Below are 17,731 nucleotides of genomic sequence, written 5' to 3'. Positions count from 1 at the left end.
GCTATGTTCATTTCGCAGAAAATATGACATTTTTTAAAAAAGTTTTTAGAAAAATGACAATGTTTTTTTAATATTTTTATTTTTATTTTTATTTTTATTTTTATTTTTATTTTTATTTTTATTTTTAAAAATCATATTTTAATTATTTTCCTTTTCTTTTTTCTTTTCCTTTTTCCTTTTTTTTTTCCTTTTTGGTGGAGATGGCATTTCTCGGATTAGAAATAAGACCACCCTTGGACTTTGTCCAGGTGTAGATATTCGATTTGGGTGGAGGGCTGATTACGTTCTTCTAGAAATCACAGGGTAAATTTCTTCCTTCTCAATTCAACTATTTTGCTCTTGGAAGAAACTAGATGAGCAATAGCACCAAAAACAAATTCTATTTCTATCACCTATGTGATGTCTTGAATTAAAAATTCTCTAGCTTAAAGCATGATGATTCATAATATACAGTGAACTTACGGTGTGGGTCATGCACTTCGTAGATGTATGTCTCTCTCTTTTGTTAAGTTTTTCTGTGGTTCAAGCTGTGGGTTTTATTTTGACAGGGCTCATGGTACTGGTGAGCGATTATTCAACATGGACTCTAGACGGTTGCAACCATTGCTAGATAAAGCGGAAGCCAATTTGAAGCTATCCAGAAACTGTTTAGTGGACATTGGTGAAGAGATAGTATGTTTATAGGTGGGAAAATGACACAAACAGTTCCTGAACTTTGGCTCAATGTGCAATTTGATCCCTGAACTTTTAATTTGTTTAATATAGTCCATCAACTTTAATCCAATATGTAATGTGATCCCTAAACTTTTAATTGTTCAATGTCATCCCTAAACTTTTGGAACAAGTTCAATTCAGTACTTGAACTATATAAAAATGGTCATGCAATACTTTCCATTAATCCAAGTTTAGAGATTACATTGAACATTTTCATATAGTTCAGGAACTGAATTGAACTTGTACAAAAAGTTCAGGGATAACATTGAACAAATTAAAAGTTCTAGGACTACATTGCACATTGGATTAAAGTTCAGGGACCAAATTGCACATTGAGCCAAAGTTCAAGGACTGTTTGTGTCATTTTCCCTAGTATTTAAACCTAAAACTGGATATGGATAAAACGGTGGAGCAAAGCGAATCATGAGGTAATGGCTCAAACGATATCTAAAGCGGCAATGAATAAACGTGGAAGATTGAAGCACGATTTTAAGGGAGAAACCACTTGGAGATAAAATGTCATGACACGGTTATAACTACTGAAGAACTACTTATGGGCAGTTACATCGTAGATACTATAAATACCAGTGCTTATGTACTATAAAGACCAACCGACAAACAAACAAATCTTGTTATTTTTCAATTATCTTTCAATTCCTGTATCGTAATCATAGTTGTAATTTGTATATAACTCGTTGTCAATAGAGTGTGTCTTAGTTATAGTTTCTAGATACCTCGTTGTCAATTAAATTCCAGCAATGTGTCTTGTTGTTATCTTACTTTGTCGTTAATTAAATTCTGATAAAGTATGGTGTGACATCCACGATTCTGGCTATAAGAAGTGGCTACAGAACTGGTGTGTCGATAATGGGAGAAATCGGCCATAAACCATCCAAGGATCGATCATAGACCGATCAACTCAATCGGAAGGGTAATCAAGGGATCAGCCATGGTCTAATCGAAGGATCGGCCTTGGAATGATGAAGGGATCGGCATTGAATAAATCCAATGACCATACAAGTGACTCGAGCTATTCGGCCATGGATCAACTTCTCGACCACAAGGGTTGGTCGTGGGACGGTCATGTACCATCACGGATCGTTGGACGATCATGGATCGATCTCGCGCAGTCTTATTCCGATCGCGGGTGGTTCCGCACGGTCATATACCGACCGTGAACAACCATGAATCAATCCATGCGACCGTGAGTTGGTCATGGAACAATTGGTCCCACACATCTACATGACAAACGAGGGTCGGCCACGAACCAAGTATGCTTGGTCATGGACTAGTCATGGACTGGCCATGGACCACCTGGACAGGTCACGGACCAGTCGTGGATTGGTTGAGGAATGGTTCGGCAACCTTGCCGAATAGGCCATGTGCCCAAGCTGTGAGCCAGGCCATATGCGGGGTCACAAGCCGGCCATGTGCCAAACTTGGACTATTCCTTAAGGCCAAAAGCCAGCTCAAGCGCCGACCATATGCCCATCCGGCCTGTGGACGCTGCGGATAGGCCGCGCGCCAAGTCATGCACGGGCCATGCACCCGGTCTACTCGGCCTGCGGCCCGATCTTACACTCAGTCCAATGTCCGTCCAAGCAGAGCGAACAGGCCGCGAGCCAGGCCATATACGGGCCGTGTGCCCGATTTGCCAGGCCATACGCCTGGTCAATGCCAGCCACTGTGCCCACGATATGGGTCACCAACTTAGCCACTCAAAACAAATTTGGCCACGACCCACCACTTCCGATAGTAACTCGGCTACGAACCTCGATTGAGTAGGCATGGTCGATCGTGGATGGACATGAGAAACTTATACCCAACCAAGTTAGCACTTTCATTGGCCTAGTTCTCATGTTTACCTTATTCCTTGGAAAATGGACAAAATGGAAGATTCTATAAGGGAAGCTTGTCACAAATCAAAAGCCAATGATTACACCAAATCTAGACATTAAATGAGGGAGGGTGAGTCATATGCTTAGTTGTCTCTTACATCATTATTCCCCATTAATGTCAAGATGAATCATACCCTAAGTGGCCCGATATGAAGAAGACAAATGTTCATCTAAGGCTTAGGCATGCCACACCATCTCAATAGGCTTGCCACCTCTTTTTAATAGACTTGCCAAATCATCCAAATAAGCTTGCCACTTCAAGGATCCTTATCGGTCCAATTGGAAGAGTAATGATGAGAGGTTTGCCTATAAATAGAGGCACCAACCCTTCATTTTCAAATATCACCACTCACTTTCGTCTCCCTCATGCCCTCACTCTCTCGGCCGCCCTTTCTCCACTCAGTCGCACCCGTGCCTTACCGCGCCGTGCCACTCAGCTCACCACTAGGTCACCATTGGCCACAACCTTGGAGGGTAGTAAGTAGACTTACTAAACCTTGGTTTGGGTGTTGTGTTACGTTGGTTGAACGAGTTGTGTTCTTGTTGTACTTGTGTGGTATTGTAAGTAGACCTACTTAACTTTAGTTAGGACATTACGTTACGTTGTTAGGCGAGTCATGTTCTTGTTGTGCTTCCGTGGATTCCGTTGTTTGAGAATGCTTGTTATAGCTTGCCTTGCATGTATATGTATTTGTAAGGTTTGCTCATGCATTTGGTATCATACGTGAAAGCACGACCCAGGCCATGAACGAGTCTCGCTCAGTTTGGATCGGCATCGAGGCGTGTCGGAACGAGCCTTGCTTGGTGTAGGTCGGTGCCATGACCGGTCGGTTTGGATCACGAACTCGATTCCATGCCGAGCACGACATAAGATTTTAGAGGCTATATTGCATGACACACACTTCGCGTAAAGTACTCATAGTGGCATGATGCTTGTTGGCATGATCACACGAGAAAAAAAAAACACACTTTGCGTGAAGTACTCATGGTGGCATGATGCTTGTTGGCATGATCACACGAGGGAAAAGAATAGTCGTCACTCTTGATTTAAGGACGTTGCCCAATTGAGATCAGATGAATAGCCATCACCCTTGATTTGGGGACGTCGCTCAATTGAGTTTGGATGAATAGCTGTCACCCTTAGATTAGGGGACGTTGCCCGGAGAATTTTTTGAAGAACCATTCAAATGGTTGAGATAATGAATCCCTCATGTGCATGCTCATGGTGGTATTATTGTTGCATGAATAGAAAGGCAAGTTGAGATCATCTCATGCACAAAGACAAGTGTGCTTGAAGCATCTTTGTTATTGATCTGCCATCAACATTGGTGTAGCTATGTACATGTTCTTTATTCGATGGCGAGGCATCCTCCTATCCGGAGTTGATTGAGTTTACTTACTGAGTTGTGACTCACTCCTTATTTTTACAAACTTATAGGTATGGCGACACTGCCTCCGGTTCGTCACGGACTTCCCTTTGAGATGCATATGTCCGTGATAGATATAGTAAACGTAGAAGAGGATACCACCTACTGTAAGTGCACCACCACCGTGTGGGTGCAGGAGGATGCTGAGAACCTGGTTCCCCACCGTTGCGAGGCTTGGTTTACATGGTTTGATGGGGACTTAGTCGGCCCTATCCGTGGGTTCGACGGACCGCGAGGATTCTCGTCTGATGGGACCGTGGTGAATTCTTAGAGGACTAGCCTAGTCAAGGGGGAAACCAATTTTGATAGTATAGCCCGTTAGAGGAGCTAATGTTACCCCAACTTTTGATGAATGTAAGAAGAAGCAGCCTGTAGAAAGAGGGCTTGTAAAATATGAAGTGAGTACGTATGAAAATAGTAGTGTGTTTGTGAATTGGATGTTCTTCCTGGCTACATATTGTTGTTATTGTTTGGGTGTTGGTTGAATGTACGCTTTTGCATGCTCTTAAAGAAAGATAAAAGATTCGGGATGGCGACAAGCCTGGGACGTCGCGAAAATTTTCCCCCCAAGGTCAGGGCCGTGAGCGGGGGTCCTGACATATGGTCCATTTTAACATCAATTATATTCTGTTGTAGTATATCTATTGGTTTCCTCATTTACATGCAGGGTTAATATCACAAAAAACCCCAAACTGATACACATATGACAATTTTACCCCAAACTAATTTTTTAACCATGAAAAACCCCAAACTAGTACACCTGTGATAAATTTATCCCAAACTAATTTATTGACCACTAAAAACCCCGAACTGGTACATTTGTAATAAATTTACCCTATGTTAGTTTCCATTAAATTGAATCAATACCATAAAAAATTATAAATTGGTACACCTGTGATAAACAGAGGGTAAAACATAAAATTGGTACATCTATCAATTGCCGCATCTCATCTAGCAAAGCAATTTGACAGTAAAATTTAACGGAAATAAACTGAGGTTAAATTTATTACAAGTGTACTAGTTTTGGATTTTTGTTGATCAAAAAATTAGTTTTGGGGAAAATTGTTACAGGCGTACCAATTTGGTGTTTTTCATGGTATTAACCCTTTACATGTAATATATTTTGTCCGGAGTCGTCATAGAACTTAGCTCCTCTTATTAGAAAAAGATTGAAGAACGACTTCAAATAAAAAGTATTTCATCGTCGTGACAAATTCCGACGAAACATTATTATAAAAAGAATTTCCAAAAATCCCCCTATAATGAGGCTAGATGAGTCTCAAAGCTCCCTCATACTTGACCTTCTTTCAAATAATTCCGCAGTGGACAACTTTGTTCCGTGGGGTCATTGACGGGCAAACACGTGCAACTCACTTGTATATTTCGCATGCATTCTGGATCTTTTTTCAGTCCAAAAAAATTTTGACTCAAATACATGTGAATCATGCGAACAAAGTATCAAACTTTTAGTTTATATGAAGGGTTAATATCACGAAAAACCCCAAACTGGTACACATGTGACAAATTTACCCAAAATTATTTTTTTGACCACAAAAAGCCCCAAACTGGTACATTTGTGATAATTTTACTCTCCATTAGTTTCCGTTAAATTTTACTGTTAAATTACTAAGTTTGATGATACGTGGTAGTTGACAGGTATACTAGTTTGGGGTTTTACCCCTCTTTTTGTTACAAGTTTACCAATTTGTGATTTTTCGTAATATTAATTCAATTTAACGGACACTAACGGAGGATAAATTTGTCACAAATGTACCAGTTTGGGATTTTTAGTAGTCAAAAAATTAATTTGGGGTTTTTGGTGATCAAAAAATTAGTTCGGGGTAAAATTGTCACAAGTATACCAGGTGGGGTTTTTGTTGGTCAAAAAAATAGTTCTGAGTAAATTTATCACAGGTGTACCAGTTTGGAGTTTTTGGTGATCAAAAAATTACTTTAGGGTAAAATTGTCATAGGTATATCAGTTTAAAGTGTCACGCCCCGAACCCCAACGGACTCGCCGAACCCCAATGGACTCGCGACACCCCTTCGACGGTCGTATTGAACGCGACGTCCCAGGATGCATCACCAACCCAAACGAAACACCCAAAGTCGTACGCAAGCGGAAGCGAAATTTAAACAACCCAAACAAAAAACATTCAAGGAGGGGTAGCCGAAAGGCACGTACTCAAAACAAGAATACATTTAATATAACTTACAACATTCACATTTACATCATCTCAAACCAGGCTACTAACATCGAACCACGTTCATCAAAAGGGCGATGGTTGGGTAGCCTAACTTCACTATTAAAAAGGGGCATCCAAAAAGGGGTAAAGCATCAATGTCCAAAACCACTCCCGGTCTCCGAATCGCGCGTGACGACTATTCGTCACTCCAAGCCTGAAAATATTTAACAACGGGGGATGAGATAAGTCTCAATAAGCAAACAATCTAAACCCCACATAGGCCAAAGCGTACCTAGACAAGTCTCAACATGCAATCTAACAAGTCTCAACATGCAATCTAACAAGTGACATACTAGAATTCACATAAACGTACTTACCTCGCCTTAGAAAACACGCCAACTCTGCATTTTAGTCCAATCACTATAAGCAATAATATACCAAGAACACATCACAATCACTCGAGCGCCATACACATATGCGTTCACCCAATTCAATCAAGTACATTCCACATGCGTGACCATCCAACTATCCACGACCCACGTAAACACGCCTCAGGTCCTTTCCCACAACCGCGTCAACATGCCTCAAGCCCATTCTCACAGCCCGCATCAACACGCCTCATGCCCATTCTCACTGCCCGCGTAAACATGCCTCGGGCCCTTTTTCACTGCCCGCGTAAACACGCCTCAGGCCTTTTCTCACAGCCTGCATCAACACGCCTCAGGCTCATTCTCACTGCCCGCGTAAACACGCCTCAGGCCCTTTCTCACTGCCTGTGCAAACACGTCTCAGGCCCATTCTCACAGCCCGCGTTAACACGCCTCAGGCCCAACTTTCTCCAATGACCCGCGTAAACACACCTCAGGTCTAACTCCTGCCTTCCACGGCCCGCGTAAACACGCCTCAGGCCATTTAGACAAGCGCATACGCCATATTATTCAATCAATTACCACGTCTTTCACATAATCAAAAATCACACAACCATTGCAAAACGACCACAACACAATTCGCCATACTTACGCCAAAGAGGCTACGGTTCCACCAATTCACGTTGCATTTCAACAAGCACCTACGTAACCATCACGAATCATCAACACGAACTACCGTCAAACGAACATTAAATCACACACGAACGACCGACGATCTCGGCATAAATTCCAGCACTAACGACCTCCAATCCAACCGCAAAAATCAGCCATAAACCACCTCGATTCAGCCCACACTCCGACCCATTCGCTCGCCCTGAACCAGCCCACAACTCAGCCACAATAAACAAGGGAAAACCGAATACATAGATTCGAAGCAATTTTGGGCCAGCGCACAGTTCTGGGATCCCTTTTAAAATAAATAGTAATTCAACCCCAAAAATTATGAATTTCGGATATGTCCTAGAAGACATCTTGATGAACATTTTTCATGAGAGCACAAAACCCAGTTCTGTCTAGAACCATCTCTTTTTGTCATCCAAAGTCGGACATAAAACATTTCATTCGGACTGGCCATCCGGCTTTCAAAATGCATTTCAAGTAGTAACCAAATATCCTTAGAAAGCTTTGAATTTTTTATATGTTATAGCCACAAATGTCCCCAACAAGTTTTGTGGAGGAAGTATTTTGAAAATAGATCTAGAAAAATTTATAAAAATTCGAACAGACCCGAAGGTCGGAGGAACAGTGTTTCCAGCAGACTTATTTCGGTCCAAAGATGGACTTCCGAATAACCTCAAATGACTTCCAAAAATTCCCAAATTAAATTATGTTATACTTCAAGATGTTTTGAACAACTTTCATGAAGGACAATACCCCAGATTCGGCCCACACAGGTCTCGGAAAAAATAGTAAAATCCAGCAACGCAGCAGCAGCCTTACCGGAAATCAACCAACAAGCACCATCAAGCAAACCAAGCACAACCAGCCATTAAACCAACTATCCACAGCTCTTAAACCATCCCTAACATGTCCATTAGTCACCCCTTAGCCTAGTCAAGGGTTAGGAAGTCACTTACTAGGGAAAAACCTAAGCAAATCCAAGCAAGGAGAAGCAGCAGCAACTCCGGCAGTGGGCTGAGCTCATAGTGGCTGGATGGGTGAGCGGCGGCTGTGGCTCGGCCTGAGAAGAAGCTGGGGTGGTAGGGGTGTGATGGTAGGGAGGAACGGCGCTCGGCGTGGCTGATTTGACGAGAAATGGGGCTGGTCGTGGTGCTGGAATGGAGAAGCGAGAAGCAGAAGCAGCAAAAACAGAAGCAGAAGAAGCAGCAGCAGCGGTCAAGAAGCAGCGGTGAAGCAGAAGCCACGAAGGAGCAAAAGTCCATCATGGGGAGGAGTGGGTGGAGTCAGCAACGTGGAGGAGTCCATCATGGAAAGTCAGCAACAGCAGCAGCATGGGGGAAAAACAGAGGAAGTCAGCAGCAGAAGTAAGGCAGAAGCAGCAACAGTAGCCACGTGAGGGAGTCAGCAGCAGAGGAAAAGTCAGCAGAAAAGCATGAGTTCAGCAGAGGCATGGGGGTTCAGCGAGGGAGGAGGAGAGGAGAGAGAGAGAAAAAGTCAACGCAATGAGTGTGATCCGACGGCCCACGTTCGAACTCGAAATCTATCCAACGATCCACAAAAAATCCTAATTATAAATTAGGATTTGGCCAAAAGAAAGACACTAAATAAAATAAACGCAGAGGGAGGTGTACTGGTAGAAATCTGCACCCAGTCCAAATTTCACTTTTCGATAATTCAGGGCAATCTCGACGCTAGCCACATTAATATCGACATCGTCCAATTAAATTCGTCACGAAACTCTGAGAAATTCGACACCCAAGTTCGGGCTCTAAATAACGGCCAAATTCGATCGAGTGCGATTTTAGCAAAATCTCAAATTTAAAAATAACCCAAGAGTGATCAGTTCTGGGCGAGATTTAACTATAAGCACACCAACGAAATACACGTTTTATAAATCCCAAAAATAGATCGAAATTCGGAATGTCACATAAAGTTTTTGGTGGTATTAACCCCTATATGAAAGATGCAAATCAATTAATGAACTCCAATTGCATTTGCCATCTGCCTTATATCTTACCTAATGTGCATTGACAATTCTATTCAATTTTCTCTTTCTTGGTATTAATTTTCTCGTAAGAAGATGCATATCAATTCGTTGACATTATGTATGCGCCTCGTATGGCAATCTATATTTTTCAACGTAAGATTTTCCATTCTTAAAAGGTATCATTTAAATATGGATGAAGCGAGCATCAATTGATTATTTTAATGGAAAAACTCTTCCTAGAAACTAAATTTAAAACACTTAGGCTCCATTCATTTCACTAAAAACAACTTTCAGGAAAATGTTTTCCGAATTTTTCGATGTTCGTTTCACAAAAAATAAACTAGTCATGGAAAATATTTTCCACCAATAGGAAAAACACAATTAAAAGTGAGGAAAATATTTTCTGTTTTTCAGAAAGCGAAAAACATTTTCCATATCTTCTTTTACCTCACTTTCTTTCACAAACTAAATTTTCTTTTTCTTTTTCTTTTTCTTTTTCAAAAAAAAATCGAATGTTTAATTATTTTCAATTTTTAAATCTTTTTCTATTTCTTTTCTTTTTTTTCTCTCTCCTTTTTTTTCTTTTATTTCTTCCTCAGCCAATCGCCGGTCACGGCGACAAATAGCGATCGGCCTTGGGTGAGGCCGAGAGTAGCCTCGCCTCGCCGAATCTGGTGAGGCCTCGCTTCGCCGAATCTGGCGAGGCCTCGCTTGATGCTAGCAAGCCAAGGCTCTCGCTGGCCTCGAGTGAGGCCGAGCCTCACCGAATCTAGCGAGGCCTTGCCCGAGGCTGGTGAGGCTGGCCCGTGGCTGGTCGCCGACCGTCGTGGTGGTCAGCGACCGGCAGAGGTAGAAATATAAGAATAAAAAAGAAGAGAACAAAATAAAAGAAAAGAAATATTGAAAATTATTCAAAAATTAAAATAAAAAAATTATTAAAATGAATGCAAGGAGAAAATTCAAATCAGATTTTTTATACCGAATGACAGAAAATGTAGCGTCCCAGGCACACCCCTTATTAAGCCAATCTAATCTTACGAATTTATAAGAGTTCGCATGCGGAAAACTTTCCTTTTTTTAAAGGTCAGCATTTATAACATGAATTATAATTAAGGAAAATCTAGTATTATAAAGGACAACACTGGAACTAAACTTCAAAGTTTCATTATTTATTAACACGGGTGATAGACATCGCGAGTGATCCTTTACTAGGATGACTATCGCTATAAGTCCCTCCCTAGTGGATCCATCTGCACATAGTTGCCTACCTATACCGTCCAAAAGTATCACCCTAACTACGACACCAACTCTCAAAAAGTGCTAGATCGTGTCGCACAAAAATGGTACTCCCCCAAACATAGCTCCTCGCCTCACTATACTCCGCTATCTCCATCATCAGCTCCATCCCCGTCTGGATGTGGTAAAGGCCCCACGAGCCGCCTGCCGACTCAGGCTTACATCGCCACGAACCCGATGAGTATTGGGCCCACAGGAGATCTGATATCCACCGTAAGGACTGATATGCACTTCGCAAAGACTACGCCAGGGAAGTAGGGGTCCACAAAATCCGTCATGTGGCTCGAGAAATCAATGGGGACGCCATAACTAACGGAGGAAGAAGCGGGAAGGATCGACATATCTACAAATCTGAAAAATTTTAACCACTACGTAAGTGAGCGATAGCTCAAAGAATGAAATCTCTATCACCCTATACCAAACAAGCTACGATGCACGTCAATAGGCATAAGTGTGACAGTCTTCTAACTGGACTTACTAACCAAACAAAATATATCTTGTTGCTCCCGTTCTATTCACTATCCCAATGTGGCACTTCAAACTCAACAATGACAATTTATGGCACAATTCAGACATGCACACACAAATTAACGCTTGCATGGGTATCATTATCTCACTCCAAGTCACATGCCCGATATGCTCGCCGGTCACGTAAGGAGGAAAACTTCCGTCTAGCAGGGTTTGGTGCACACTCCAATCTGCCACAGTGTACGTCGAAATTCCCAACGGGCCATGCAGACTTCGTGATCCACTGACCACGGCATCCCGATCCCACTCCCGAGGCATCTAGGGCAGAATCCTCATAGGCATCTGGCTCTCACAACCAGGCATCCCGCTTTCCCATCGGCTCCTTGGGGCACAGTCGGTCTATAAACCAATGATATTCAATAACCCAACAAGCCCACACACATAATCATCTCATGCAGCACACAGCTCGTCAACAACAATTTCCACAACACGTGGCTAATCACATTCTTAATTTCTAACGACCGATCACCAATCGACTTGCCGCGATTTAAAACCGATTTGGACTTACTAAAGCACCTAATTAAACTCGTGATACATACGCAGCTTTGTCCCGGACCCGCAATCGACTCTCGACCTAGACCTAAGCCCACGGTCAGTCCACAGTCTCAACCCGACATCAATCCAATTTCCCTACTAGCATCCGAGTTCTCGGCCGCTTGTCCCCCTAACTCGCGTACTAATCCGAACTCACAGCCTGCTTGCGACAAGCCCCCGCCGAGCTCCCGTGCTCACGACCATCTCTCGGTCTCACCACCATGTCTCATCTATCTCACTACGATACCCAAACGGCGACGACGCTACAAATCAGCCACTTGACAAACACTATCACCAATATCCCGAATCTACGATCCAATTTGTTGAGGAAAACTCCTATTAATTTTGAAGTTGACAAAACCTTCCACATAATTATAAGTCTGATACTTATTCTGAACTAATTTATATTCCAGGTATTTATGTTCTGGAAACTCAGAAGGAAATTATTCAGACTTTACAAACTGTCAAGACCCACATAATCTAGGTTATGAGATTCAGACGCAGAAGTTATTCAGATGCAAATGCAGAAGCAGAAGTTATTCAGATGCAGACACAGACGCAGAATTCAGAACGAAACACAACAGCTAGTGATCTGGCATGGATTTCACGAAGGAATGTTCTGATTGTCTCAATCTCAATCAAATTGATTGACAATCAAACATTACGACAAGAATGCATTACAACGGACAAAGCTCTACTTATGGAAATCAAGATTCTGATTGTATGGGCGACCAGAATCAGCGGGATTCAGAATCTGTCATCCAACGGCTACTCAATCCTTTTTATACAAATCTGTCCAAGATGAAGATTGGAAGATGATCCTCTCGAAAGCTGTCCAACGGCTAGTTTGGAAGTAGAGGAGTATTTAAGGAGATCAACGAGCAGCAGAAGGTAGTACAGAATCAAGAATTAACAAGTCCAAAGTCTGAGCATACTCCAATCATTTCTCTTGTCATTCTGAGCAAAACATTAAGATCTTGAGGGACACTTTGTAAGAGTGATTGTGTGAGATAGAGAGTCCTATCATACACAAGAGTGTTGACACTCAGAAGTTGTAATTCCTCTTGATTACATAGTGAAATCCAGCCGGTAGGCTGTAAGCGTGGGAGAGTGGACGTAGGCTTGCTATAAGCCGAACCACTATAAACTTGTGTGTAGATTCTCTATTCCTTATCTCTTATTTTATATTCTGCACATTAAGAGCACCGTCTATATAATCTGTCTTGAATCTGAATTTTATTCAGACTCTACTATAATTTATTTTGTTTCCGCTTAAATTATAAAAATTGTTTAAGATCACCTATTCACCCCACTCTAGGTGATCCTTGCTAGCTACATCAATTGGTATCAGAGCAGGTTGCTCATTTATTGAAGTGTCTTACTTCTGAGCTAACGATCTATATGGCTAGCTATGGTGCTCCAGGGCTCATTGAAGGACAGAGCAACAACAGACCACCATATTTCGATGGCAAGGAATATAGTGTCTGGAAGAATAAGATGAAGGCATTCATAAAGTCAATTGATCACATGCAATGGGATGTCATCATCAGAGGAGTCAATCCAAGATCTTCTGATTCAAAAGAAAAGGCAGATGCAAACATAGCAGCAGATCCTCCATTATCTCAAACTGAGATATCCAAAAGAGAAACCTTAGATTCCAAAGCAATTTATTCTCTCTATTGTGCTTTATCACCTATTGAATATAAAAAAATTGCTGCTTGTGAATCAGCTAAGGAAATCTGGGATACTCTTCTTGTTACTTATGAAGGAACAGATCGTGCCAAGGAAACTCAAATCAATCTTTTGCTCGGTCAATATGAATCCTTCAAAATGAAGCCTGAGGAATCAATTGCTGATTTGTATGACAGGTTTACTGATATAGTAAACGGTCTTGCTTATCAAGGACAACCAGTTCCGGATGCAATGAAAGTCAACAAACTTCTGAGAGGACTGACAAATCAGTGGGATAACATCAAAACATCTCTTCAAGAAACACAAAAGATCAAGCCTCTATCAGTGAATGAGTTAATTGGAACTCTTCAATCATATGAGACTGAGAAACGGAATGAGGAGAATGAATCCAGAGGTAATAAGTCAATTGCTTTGAAGACTAACATTGATTCTGATGCAGATTCAAAGATGAAGACGTTGATGATGAAGAACTAGCTCTCTTTATAAAGAAGTATAAGAAAATGAAGATCAAAGGAAGAAACCTCAGAGGTAAGAAGCCTTTTGAGAAGAAGAAGTCTTTCGATGAAACAGAGAAATCAAAGGATGTTATATGCTTTCACTGTAAGAAACGTGGACATATTAAGCCAAATTGTCCACTTCTGAAAAAGAAGACCAAGTTTGAGAAAGCAAAGAAGGCCTTAAAAGCAGAAACCTGGAGTGATACAGAGTGTGAAGACAGTGATGAAGATATCTCAAATTTCTGTCTAATGGCTAAGTCAGACTCAGACTCAGATTCAGATTCTGATCCCAAAGTGGAGATTGAGGTAAAACATTCTGACATGCCTATTGAAGTATCAAATTACATTGATGAATTATGCTTTGAATTCAAGACTGCTCTTAAATGCATCTCTTCTTTGAAAAAGGAAAATTCATCACCGAGGCAACAGGATGTTTCACAAAAAGAAAAAATCAATTTCCTTCAAAAAGAATTTCATCAAGTCAACGAAAGTCGCGATTTTCTTTCCAAAGAAAATGCGGTTTTGAAAAAGTAAGTTTCAGAAATTACTTCCAAGTTTTCAAAGGGTTCAGAAACCTTGAAGCATATCCTTTCTATCCAAATTCCTTACTACAACAAATCTGGTCTCGGATTTGTGAAGGAAAGTGATAGCTTGATTGATTTTCCAAAGGTCAAGGAGAGATTAAAACAAAGACCTCCTCGACAAGCTTATAAAAACCATTTCAAAAGGAATTTTGTAAAACCTGTTGGCCGAAGTGCACTCAGGTGCTCAAAATGTGGAGATCCACAACATTTTGAGAATGAATGTCCTAAGGTCTGGAGACCTGTTAGAAGAGATTTTGTTAAGACAGCTTATACTAATACTCAAGGACCCAAACAAATTTGGGTACCAAAGAAAACTTGAGATGTTGTGATTTTTGCAGGTTACCACAAAGAGAAAAAGGAAGTGGTACCTAGACAGTGGATGCTCTAGACATATGACAGGAGATCCAAGTATATTCGTTGATCTACACAATCTGAATGGTGGAAAAGTTTCCTTTGGAGGAAATACCAAAGGAAAAATTGTTGGCAAAGGAACAGTTGAAATTGGAGGACTTACAATCAATGATGTCTCTTTGGTGAAAGGACTCAACTACAACTTGATAAGCATAAGCCAACTATGTAATACAGGTTTCAGAATCAACTTTCAAGAAGATACATGCTCAGGGACAAGCAAAGATTCTTCTCAAATATTTACAGGAAGAAGACATGGCAATATCTATCTTCTAGATGTCAATCCAAACTCCACTCATTGCTTGATCTCAATCAAAGAAGATGAAGATCTATGGCATAGAAGATTGGGCCATATCAGTATGAAACAAATCTCAAAGATCTCAAACAAGAAACTGGTTCGAGGTCTACCAGATTTGAAATACAAGAAAACAGAGTTATGCAATACCTGTACACTAGGAAAGCAAGTAAGGAGCTCTTTCAAGTCTATACATCATGTTTCCACTAATCGTGCTTTGCAGCTTCTTCATATGGATCTATTTGGACCAACCAGAACACAAAGTATTGGTGGTAAGAAATATTGTTTAGTTATTATTGATGACTTCACAAGATTTACTTGGGTGTTCTTCCTTGCTCATAAAAATGAAGCATTTTCATATTTTTCAAAATTTGTAAAAAGAGTTCAGAATGAAAAGGGCTATTCCATTTCCAGCATTAAAACTGATCATGGGGGAGAATTTGAAAATCAAAGTTTTTTCAGATTTTTGTGAGGAAAATGGCTTTCAACATAATTTTTCTACTCCTTATACACCAGAACAAAATGGCGTTGTGGAGAGGAAAAATCGTTCTTTGCAAGAAATGGCAAGAACTCTGTTGATTGAAAGTAAAATTCTTTTTCATTTCTGGGCAGATGCAGTTTTTACAGCATGTTATATCATTAACAGAGCTTTTCTCAGACCCATTCTTGAGAAAACCCCCTATGAGCTTTACAAAGGTAGAAAGCCCAACATTTCATATTTTCGTGTGTTTGGTTGTAAATGCTTTATTTTGAAAAATCTAAATGACCGCACTGGTAAGTTTGATAAGAAAGCAGATGAAGGATTCTTCGTTGGATATTCTACTACAAATAAAGCATACAGAGTCTTCAACAAAAAGACTCAGACTATGGAAGAATCAATGAATGTAAAGTTTGAAGAAAACATTCAGACTCACAGAGATGAATCTGAACCATCTCCCAACATTCAAGAGTTATCAGAAGATCATCAACAATTAGTATCAGAAGGAAAAAAAGGAAAAGAAGATACAATACAGACTCAACCAGAAAGTTCAGAGTCTGCAGATATTCACAAAGAAAGATTTGACAAAAACTGGAAACATAAATCCAGTCATCCGAAGAACCTTATCATTGGAGAAATAGAAGATGGTATCAAGACTAGATCCAAACACAAGGAGAACATCAGCAACTTGGCCTTCATATCAGAAATAGAACCAAAAGAAGTTGGTGAAGCATTATCAGATGAAAGCTGGATCGAAGCTATGCAGGAGGAACTTCAGCAGTTCAGAATCAATAAAGTTTGGGAGCTTGTGCCAAGACCCAAAAATCATCCTGTCATTGGAACAAAATGGATATTCAGAAACAAACTTGATGACAAAGGGAAAGTTACAAGAAACAAAGCAAGACTGATTGCAAAAGGCTATTCTCAAGAAGAAGGCATAGATTATGATGAAACATATGCACCAGTTGCAAGGTTAGAAGCCATTCGGCTACTATTAGCTTATGCTTGTTTCCATAACTTTAAATTATTTCAGATGGACGTGAAAAGTGCCTTTCTGAATGGATATATCAAAGAAGAAGTATATGTGGAACAACCACCTGGTTTTGAAGAACCAAGGAAGACTGATTATGTCTACAGACTCAAAAAGGCTCTTTACGGTCTGAAACAAGCACCCAGAGCTTGGTACGAAAGGTTAAGTAACTTCCTTCTGCAAAATGATTTCACCAAAGGTAAGGTTGACACAACTTTATTTGTTAAGAGAAAGGGTAAGGATTTCCTACTTGTTCAAATTTATGTTGATGATATAATCTTTGGATCCTCTAACGAATTGCTTTGCAAGGAATTCTCAAAGAATATGCAGAATGAATTCGAGATGAGTATGATGGGAGAATTAACATTCTTTCTTGGCCTTCAAGTGAAACAAACCAAAGATGGTACATTCTTTTGCCAAGATAAGTATGCAAAGGAGATTATCAAGAAGTTTGGATTACAGAATTGCAAGAAGACAGACATCCCCATGTCTCATTCATCCAAACTGGACAAAGCTGAAAATGGTAAAAAGGTTGATCAGAAGGTATATAGAAGCATGATAGGTTCATTATTGTATCTAACTGCATCTAGACCTGACATTCTATTTAGTGTCTGCATGTGTGCAAGATTTCAATCAGACCCAAGGGAATCTCATTTTTCTGCAGTAAAGAGAATAACTAAATACATTGGAACATATCCAATGTTTTTTTTTTGGTAAGGGGAACATATCCAATGTTAGGCCTTTGGTATTCCAAAGATTCAGATTTTACTCTTACTGGATATTCTGATGTTGATTTAGCTAGATATAAAGTGGACAGAAAAAGTACTTTAGGTACATGTCAACTGCTTGGGAATATGTTGGTATCCTGGTACTCAAAGAAGCAAAATACAGTTGCACTTTCTACAGCAGAAGCAGAATATGTAGCATTGGGAAGTTGCTGTGCACAGATTTTGTGGATGAAGCAGCAATTATAAGACTTTGATATTGAAGAATCAAGTGCTGCAATCAAATGTGACAACACAAGTGCAATCAATTTGACAAAGAACCCCATTCTTCATTCTCGAGCTAAGCATATTGAAATCAAGCATCACTTTATTCGAGATCATGTTCAAAATGGTGATGTGAATA

Source organism: Syzygium oleosum, unplaced genomic scaffold (genome assembly GCF_021117445.2).
Source record: "Syzygium oleosum isolate NSW1041296 unplaced genomic scaffold, Sole_v2.1 Sole_v2.36, whole genome shotgun sequence".
Classification (NCBI taxonomy): Eukaryota; Viridiplantae; Streptophyta; class Magnoliopsida; order Myrtales; family Myrtaceae; genus Syzygium; species Syzygium oleosum.
Note: the sequence above shows the minus strand (reverse complement) of the source record.